The following is an 8,716-nucleotide window of genomic DNA, read 5'->3' as shown; positions in this document are numbered from 1 at the left end:
ATGACTCTAAGAGCAGGACCATAGAGTTCTGGAGGACTGTGCAAGCAAGGCAGGGGGTGGCCCCCACAGGTAGCCGGAGACTGGACATGGGAGGAGAATGTGGAGGAAGCTGTGGGGGGCTAACCAATACTGTTGTGCCAAGAAGGAGAGGCTGAATACCACTCCTATATATGTGTGAACTGCTTCACAAATAAACTAGAAGTTGCTTATCACCCATATTGGGTTGGCCTGTCTGCTTCTCCTCGCCGCTTACAAATGGCGCCCAAACAGGGACTTGAACTACAGGGCCTGGGTCGCTGGGGACCCGGATTACAGGGCCCCGGTTTAACGGGGACCCGGATACAGGGCCCCGGTCAGCGGGGACCCGGATACAGGGCCCCGGTTTAACGGGGACCCGGATACAGGGCCCCGGTCAGCGGGGACCCAGAACAGCGAGTGAGCGGCGCCGGCGGCAGCGGCCGGGAAGCGCGGGCAATGCTGCTGCGGTGGCGTGACGGACCCGGGTGCTTGGACTAACCGAAAGGAATCCGCTGCTGGGGCGAACCAGACACTGCTGCGTCGGGAGGCCGATCCGGAGACCGAGGTTACAGGACGACCCAGAAGAAGATGATCCGGAAAAGGCTGGCCATGAAAATGGACCGAGAGGTAGCCCTGGACTTATTACAGTGCTTTTTATAAAACCGGGGAACTGAGCCCTGAACTTTTTACAGTGCTTTTTATAAAAGCGGATAATTGAGCCTGAGACTCTAAAGCAGCTAGCAGGTCTAGTGGCTGTAGGGAAGGCTAAGGGATTTTTTTTGCAGATCCTAATACAATATTTGAGGAGAGTGAGTGGCGAAAGTTTGCTGATGAACTATTTGACTCAGTGCTTAATGATTATAAAAAGGCAAAGAAACTCGGTAAACCACGGAGGGAAGTAATGAACTGTATAAAAAGATACAAGGCAGAAAAGAAAACTGCTGCAGTAGCAACGGAGAAACTAGGAACAGACGTCCCTGGTCGGTTGAAACCGGGGGAAGATTACAACTCGTTCCCCCCAACTCGCGGGAGCACAGGGTTTCCCCCCCCCTTCCTTTTCTCCCCCTCCATCAGAAGGTGCCGCGGAGGAGGTGTAACCCCCCGCTCCACCACCACCCCAGTTCCGAAAGTAGGGACTTTGAAAAGGACAGAGAAAGTATATTAGAAGGTATACGCATGATAAATGCCGAGGAATCCGAAAGAAAGAGGGCGGTGCCTCGGCGCCGGATAGAATGCGGCGCCATTTTGAAGCACGCAGTAGAAAATAGAGATCATGCGCGAGCGGAAGATTTAAAGGAACCGCGAGCCTCTCCAGCCCACTATGCCCTAGAGTGAGGGGAAAAAAAAAAAAAAAAAAAAAAATTTTAACTCAGTCACGGAGGAGCCAGGTCTGCAGATGGCTACATACCGAACGAGATACATCTGATAAGAAAGACACAGCTGCGAGCAACGGAGACCCCGAGTTCGGCGCAGGATCAGCCCCCGAATCCCCTGAATCCGATCCAGAATTATATCCTCTGCTTCCAGACCCTGACTCTTCGTCTCCCGGGTGGGTCTGCTCAGACTCACTGGCCCTGGAGACGCTCAGTTGTAACAATGGGTAACCAAATATGTGATCATTACTGGTGAATTTTCTGCAATGGGCATCTCTGCATATCCTGTGTTTACTACACAGCAGGGGGCTAAAGAGTGGGAACCTCTTGATCTCAAAATAGTTAAGGAGGCCTGACAAACCATGACCACGTATGCGTTAAAATCCTCTTATACTCAAGCTGTATATGTTATGATTTTTTCTTGCAATTGACAGGGGGAGCCCATACAGTTTCTCTGTGATACTCATGTACTAGAAGTTGGTAAATATAAGTATGTCCAGGTTTCTATCAACCCTTGGAGACCTCTGTAGATACTGCTGGCCACTTCTTCCAGCACAGGCTAGCCACCTGTGTCGGAATGAGTGTGCATTTTGGTCAGTATAAAAGCCCAAGCCTCATACGATGTGGGGGAGGCAGAGCTTCTGCGGGGATGCCTGCTAAGGTTGAGCCTGCCACCTCGCACTGCAATGATGCTTCTCGGAGCTGGTTTCCTGTTCGTCTCCACAGGGTCCTTGTGCCACGTTCTGTACGTGGGACTGTAGTAGGAGTAATGATGGCTTTTGCAGGGACTAAAAAAAAAAAAAAAAAGGGGGGGGGAGAGAGTAATGATGCTGCACTTAACCTGTCTACTTCTCAAGAACTGAAGAACTGATAACCTGGGGGAGGGGGTATATTTGTGTCCTCCTGCCTACATGTCCATGGTGACTGCCTGCAAAGTTTGTCAAGCCTTGCCATGAGCTGGACAGACGAATGGATAAACCTGATGGCTCAGCTACAGGAGCTGACCGTGATTACCTCAAGCAGAATGAGATAGAGGAAGAGAAAGAATAAATAACTGCAAAACATCACTTGGAGGCAGCTGAAAAGTAACATCCTGAATATGTGTGCTTGTAAAATAGCTATTATTAGAGGTTGTGGTTTTGTGTATAAAACCACCTGTATTTACTAGCTAGTTACTAATAAGAAACTGCACCTTGTATTGTATAGATTTGTCACTTGTAAAAGAGATGTTAGAGTATGGAAATTTGCAGTAGCTGCTAGAAAATGCTAAGGCAAAAGCTAGAAAAATTTTAATACAATGGTAGTGTTATAAAGCAGGTGATGGAACAAATTAAGAGGGGGGGAGAATTCCACTGGTAAGAAATTTCTTTGGCTAGTCCTTCACTGCCATCAGCATCTTCAACATGCTGCTGCACCCTGTAATAGTTACTCTGCTAATGTAAATTTGTGTGTGCCTTGCTGTAGTAGCGACTTGTTACTGGATGAAGCAGGTGAAACTGTGAATTGACAACAAGGTGCAAGGACTGAGGCTGACCAAATGCCTGCTACCACAATCAAGGGCAAGACTGGGTTGGCTTCTGTGTTTGCCACCAAGAAGAACCTTTAGCTCCGCTGTTGGCTGCAACCGAGCAGGCGTGGAGCGGTGGGGACACATGCCATGCCAGACCTTGATGTGAAGGATCAGAGAGCCATACAGCCTGTTATCAGAGAGCCATACAGCAGAAAAAAGGGGCAGGCCCAGGCAGCCTCTAGTTGGCATATGCTGGAAATATAATCTAGCCCAGATCTCCTGCTCAAGTAGGGCCACCCAAACCGTATATAAAACATAAAGGGGGAAGATGTGGAGACAGTGTTCTCACAGGAGAATGCATAAGTGGTACATAAACTTTGAATAGTCCTGAAAGATACAGCAAGGCCATGGGAGGCCTGAAGAAGCTTAAGCAAGCAAGATAAGAGGCTGGAATTCACCAAGTTAATGAGAACTGTGGACTGTTGGCAAGCTTTCAAGGTTGAGTTCTCACACCTGTGTTTAACCAATTATGTGTTAGTCACTAAGGGTCTTCAAAACATGTATCCAATCATAATATGCCAAATCACTGTAAGTGCTTCAGCCAGGGCCTTGGCTCAACTAAGCAGACTGGGTTGCTGAGTTGCTAAGCAGACAATTCTACATCAAAGGCAATTCCTGATTTGTTTTAATGTTGACTCTGTAAGACATGCAACACTGCAGAACCTTTTGTTGTTGGAACAGGGACATGGATGTGAAGAGTTTGATGGAATGTGTTGTATGAGTCTCTCTGATTATGCTAATTTGATGCATGCACAGCTGAGAACCCTGGCTCAGCTTACCCAGCAATAGTAAATGAGCAGTATTCTAAGAATAGTTAGATGGTTGTTTTCACGGGGCGTTACAGGTTGAGTCAAACACTGTTTAAAAGTATTGCACTTATGTATCATTGATTAGGTTAATCATCGTAGCTATTAGACTTGTTTATAGTTGTGTGATAAAACAGGTGAACAGAATAACCCATAATGCCTTGCTTGCACAAAGGAAAAGGGGGGAATTGTTGCAGAATGACTCTAAGAGCAGGACCATAAAGTTCTGGAGGACTGCAAGCAAGGCAGGGGGTGGCCTCCACAGGTAGCTGGAGACCGGACATGGGAGGAGAGTGTGGAGGAAGCTGTGGGGGGCTAACCAATACTGTTGTGCCAAGAAGGAGTGGCTGAATACCACTCCTGTATATGTGTGAACTGCATCACAAATAAACTAGGAGTTGCTTATCACCCATATTGTGTTGGCCTGTCTGCTTCTCCTCGCCGCTTACACCGGTACAGATCACTGCTTGTGATATGCTCACATATTCAGAAAACCAGAGAAAATCAGGAGTCTTGCAGGAAAAAAAAAACCTCTCTTAAATAAAACAAGATAACCTAGACTATCTTTCTATAATTTTCACCCAGATAATGATATTTCTCAAGGCTAATCTTAGGCAAGAAGAGAATGCACCAAAATAAAACCCTATTTTTTTTTTTTACAGTGACATATAAAACTCTTGGATATAAAGTTCCAGAAGGAGGAAAAGAAACAATTGTTTCAAAGGCAGTATTAAATGTTTCCTCCCTTCAAAATATTATGCTTTTACTGTGTATAAAATCTTGAAGAAAACTCATGGCCATTTGGTTCAGTTCAGCTTTCCAAAATGCAACCTTGCAAAAAGAAGCCCTTATACAAAATTTTGTCAGGTGCTCAAAGACAAGCAGCCACAGAAACAGTACCAAGAACTGAAAGCTGTAAGACATCATTTTTATTTCTCTGCCAACTCTGGATTGCTCCTTCTACTATCACAACCAGTGTTAGCATTTTGTCTAGCTTTAAACAAGGCAACTCCTATTAATTTCCTTTGATACTAAGCCTAATCTTGACCTGCTTCAGTCAGAAAACTTGATTTTACACCAGGTTTCCCTACTTAATTTTGAGCGTTATTTTTTTCATGATCACAACATCTCAACTTGGTATCAGGTGCAAATTCACTTATTCTTGTTCCATTGATCTAGAATATCCCACAAGGACAGGTCTATCCAATCTACACCAAAACAATACTGAACTATCCAAGAGATGAATGATTAGCTATCTTTACAACTTCAAACATACGACACGCTAGAAAGGAGGAGGTAAATAAAGTGCTCTCCACACAATTCATCACAAAGTCATCCAGGCTCTTCTTGTGTGTTTAACATTAAAAAGGCAAAAAGCAAGCTCACTGCCATGGAAATCAAGAGAGAAGACTATGGCCTCTTCAGTAAGCTGCTCAGTAAGGTTCTGAAGAATGGTGTTGATTGAAGAATAGGGCAGATTGAGGAATGGGGTTGAATGAAGAATAGGGTTGCAAATAAGTAACCTCAAGAACATTAGGCTTTGTTAGCAACTATAGAGAAAAGGAAATTACTAAGATAAGCTTTGCCAGAACTGCCTGGTGGTTACCCATATGACTGATATGACAAGGATCCTAAAACAAAGTGATGAAGAAATAACCACCAGGGGTCCCAAAGCCCACTACCACATTTTTGTGTGCATACAGGAGGCATTCTCTAAAAGTATGATGTAATGTATGTAATCTAATGAATATGTATATTTAGGGACAATATAATCACAGCCTGGTTGATGCTTGGGAGAGACATGCTTGGAGGAGCAATCCTCTGTGTCTCCCGGCGCCGCAATAAAGAATACCTGCTAGTCAACTTAAAACTTTGTTGGCGAGTTCCTGGAGATTTCTCCAAATCAGTTCCATGTGATAAAGCCCTAGAGGGCAGGAGGACCTAAGAATGATGGTTGATATTCAAGGATCACCTGCTCCAAGCTCAGGAGTGCTGTGTCCCGACAAGAAGGAAATGGAGCAAGAAGGCCACGAGGTCTCCATGGACAAATAAGGAACTGCTGAGAAAACTTAGAAGGAAAAAAGAAGCTTACAGAACAGGGAACCAAGGACAGGCAGCCTGGGAAGAATACAGTGACAGTGTCCGGGAAGCTAGGGATCAAGTCAGAAAAGCCAAGGCCCAGATAGGATTGAGTCTGGTCAGGGATGTCAAGGCTAACAGGAAGGGCTTCTATAGGTATAGTGCCACCAAAATAAAGTCTAGGGCCCTCTCGGGAATGAAATGGGAGAACTGGGCTACCCTGTTGTCGTGGTTTAAACCCTGTTGGCAAGTCAGCCATGCAGTCTACTCCCCCCCGACTTTCTTCCCTTCCCCCTGCTCCCAGAGGGATGGGGAGGAGAATCGAAAGAATGTAACTCCCATGGGTTGAGATAACAACAGTCCAGTAACTAAGGTATAACTTAGAGATGTAAATCACTACTGCTACCACCAATAATAATAATGATAAGAGAAATAACAAGGGAAGAGAATACCACCAGCCGAAACGAGTCCGACCGAGCAGTGAGTGCCCTTCCGGGTAACTCCCAGATACATCCCGGGCATGACATGCTGTGGTATGGAATACCTCTTTGGCTAGTTTGGGTCAGGTGTCCTGTCTCTGCTTCCTCCTGGCTTTCCCTCCTCCCTGGCAGAGCATGAGACTCACAAAGTCCTTAGTCAGACTAAACATTTGAGCAGTAACTAAAAACACCGGTGTTATCAGCGCTGTTCCCAGGCCGAAAGTCAAAAACACAGCACTGCACCAGCTACTAAGAAGGAGAAAAAATGACAACTACTCCTGAACCCAGGACACCTGGATTTGGAGAAGGCTGAAGTTCTCAATGACTTCTTTAACTCAGTCTTCACCCGCAAGTGTTCTGACCACACCACCCAAGTCTTGGAAGGCAGATGCAGGGACTGGGAGAATGAAGACCTTAGGCCCTGTCCTGGGTTCAGCAGTAGCAGTCATTTTTCTCCTCCTTGGTAGCTGGTGCAGTGCAGTGTTTTGACTTTCGGCTCGGGAACAGAGCTGATAGAGATGTTTTGGTTTGGCCAAGGACTTTGTGAGCCTCATGCTCTGCCAGGGAGGAGGGGAAGCTGGGAGGAAGCAGAGACAGGACACCTGACCCAAACTGACCAAAGAGGTATTCCATACCACAGCACGTCATGCCCAGGATGTAACTGGGAGTTAGCCGGAAGGGCTGAGAGACTGCAGGGTTGGAGGAGGTATCGGTCGGAGCTTGGTCGGGCTTGGGGGGCGAGTTATCGGTCAGCGGGTGGTGAGGTGTTGTATTCTGTTCCCTTGTTATTTCCTTTATCATTATTATCATTGGTGGTAGCAGTAGTGATTTGTGTTATACCTTAGTTACTAAACTGTTCTTATCTCAACCCGTGGGAGTTGCATTCTTTTCGATTCTCCTCTCCGTCCCTCCGAGAGCAGGGGGAGGGCAAGAAAGGGGGGGAAGTGAGCGAACGAATTACCTGACTGGGTTTAAACCACGACAGGCCCACTGTAGGAGAGGATCAGGTTCGAGATAATCTTAAAACCTGAATGTGCACAAGTCCATGGGACCTGATGAAATCCATCCATGGATTCTGAAGGAGCTGATGAATGAAGTTGCTAAGTCACTGTCCATCATATTTGAACAATCATGGCAGTCAGGTGAAGTTCCCGAAGACTGGAAAATGTGGAATGTCAAAGATGGACTCCAGTTCTGGTGAAATCTGAAGACCTTTATTTTGTGTCTCCCATCCCTTTTAGAGTCTACTAAGTGCTAAGCAGTAACTTTCCACACTTGCTTCCTTATCATCCTGATTTAGCAAAACTACTAAGGGTTACAAATATTCACACTGTTTGGCCTGTCTTTGAGATGCAAATCCTGCTTTATCTTGCAAACCCCCTGCATTGTTTTGCTAACCAATCTTTACCCTTCATTGTTCTCTTTACAGTTCCCAAGGCTTAGGCCTGACCAGGACAACACCAGGTGTTTTCTTCACAGTTCTCAAGGCTTAAGCCCAACCAGGGGAACAGGACCTGGTATTTTCTTTACCATTCCCAAGGCTTAAAGCCAGACCAGGGCAATAATGACTGGATCCGTTTCATTAACTATTTCTATCTCATCACCCACAGGAAAAAGGGAAATATAGCCCCGTTTTAAAGAAGGGGAAAAGGGAAGACCTGGCAAACTACAGACCAGTCAGTCTCACCTCTGTGCCTGGCAAAATCTTGGAGCAGATTCTCCTGGAAAGCATGCTAAGGCACATGAAAAACAAAAAGGTGGTTGGTGACAGCCAACATGGCATCACTAAGGGCAGCTCCTGCCTGACCAATTTGGTGGCCTTCTATGAGTCGGAACTGGCTTCAGCAAGCAACAATCCAATACCACACACAATCTCTCCTTCCCTGAAGGACTGTTACTACAGATGATGCCCAATGCCATGAACTGAATGAAGTCAACTGACTATTAAAAGGATTGTCCATGAACTAAGGGAATTATATCTCTGTGTGTGTGTGTGGAGACATATCTAGCTCAAGAAACAGAAAAGTTGATGGCATATTTGAAAATGTGGGATCTGAGCATGACATGAATGGTATGGAATAAGGGGTGGATACTGCCTGGTTTCAGCTGGGATAAATTTCTTCCTAGTAGCTGGTGCAGTGCTGTGTTTTGGCTTTAGTCTGGGAATAATGCTGATAACACACCAATGTTTTAGTTGTTGCTAAGTAATAATTACCCTGATCAAGGATCAGTCTCTCATGCTCTGCCAGTGAGGAGGGTCACAAGAAACCAGGAGGGAGCAGAGACAGGACACCTGACCCAAACTAGCCAAAGGGGCATTCCATCCCACAGCACGTCATGCCCAGTATATAAAATGGGGGGAGTTACCCAGAAAGGATGGATCGCTGCTCG

Source organism: Pezoporus flaviventris, unplaced genomic scaffold (assembly GCF_033815535.1).
Source record: "Pezoporus flaviventris isolate CSIRO_AGI_PZ_B2104156 unplaced genomic scaffold, CSIRO_AGI_Pfla_v1 ptg000125l, whole genome shotgun sequence".
NCBI classification, from domain to species: domain Eukaryota; kingdom Metazoa; phylum Chordata; class Aves; order Psittaciformes; family Psittacidae; genus Pezoporus; species Pezoporus flaviventris.
The sequence above is the reverse complement of the archived record's forward strand: the minus strand, read 5'-3'. Positions refer to the sequence as shown.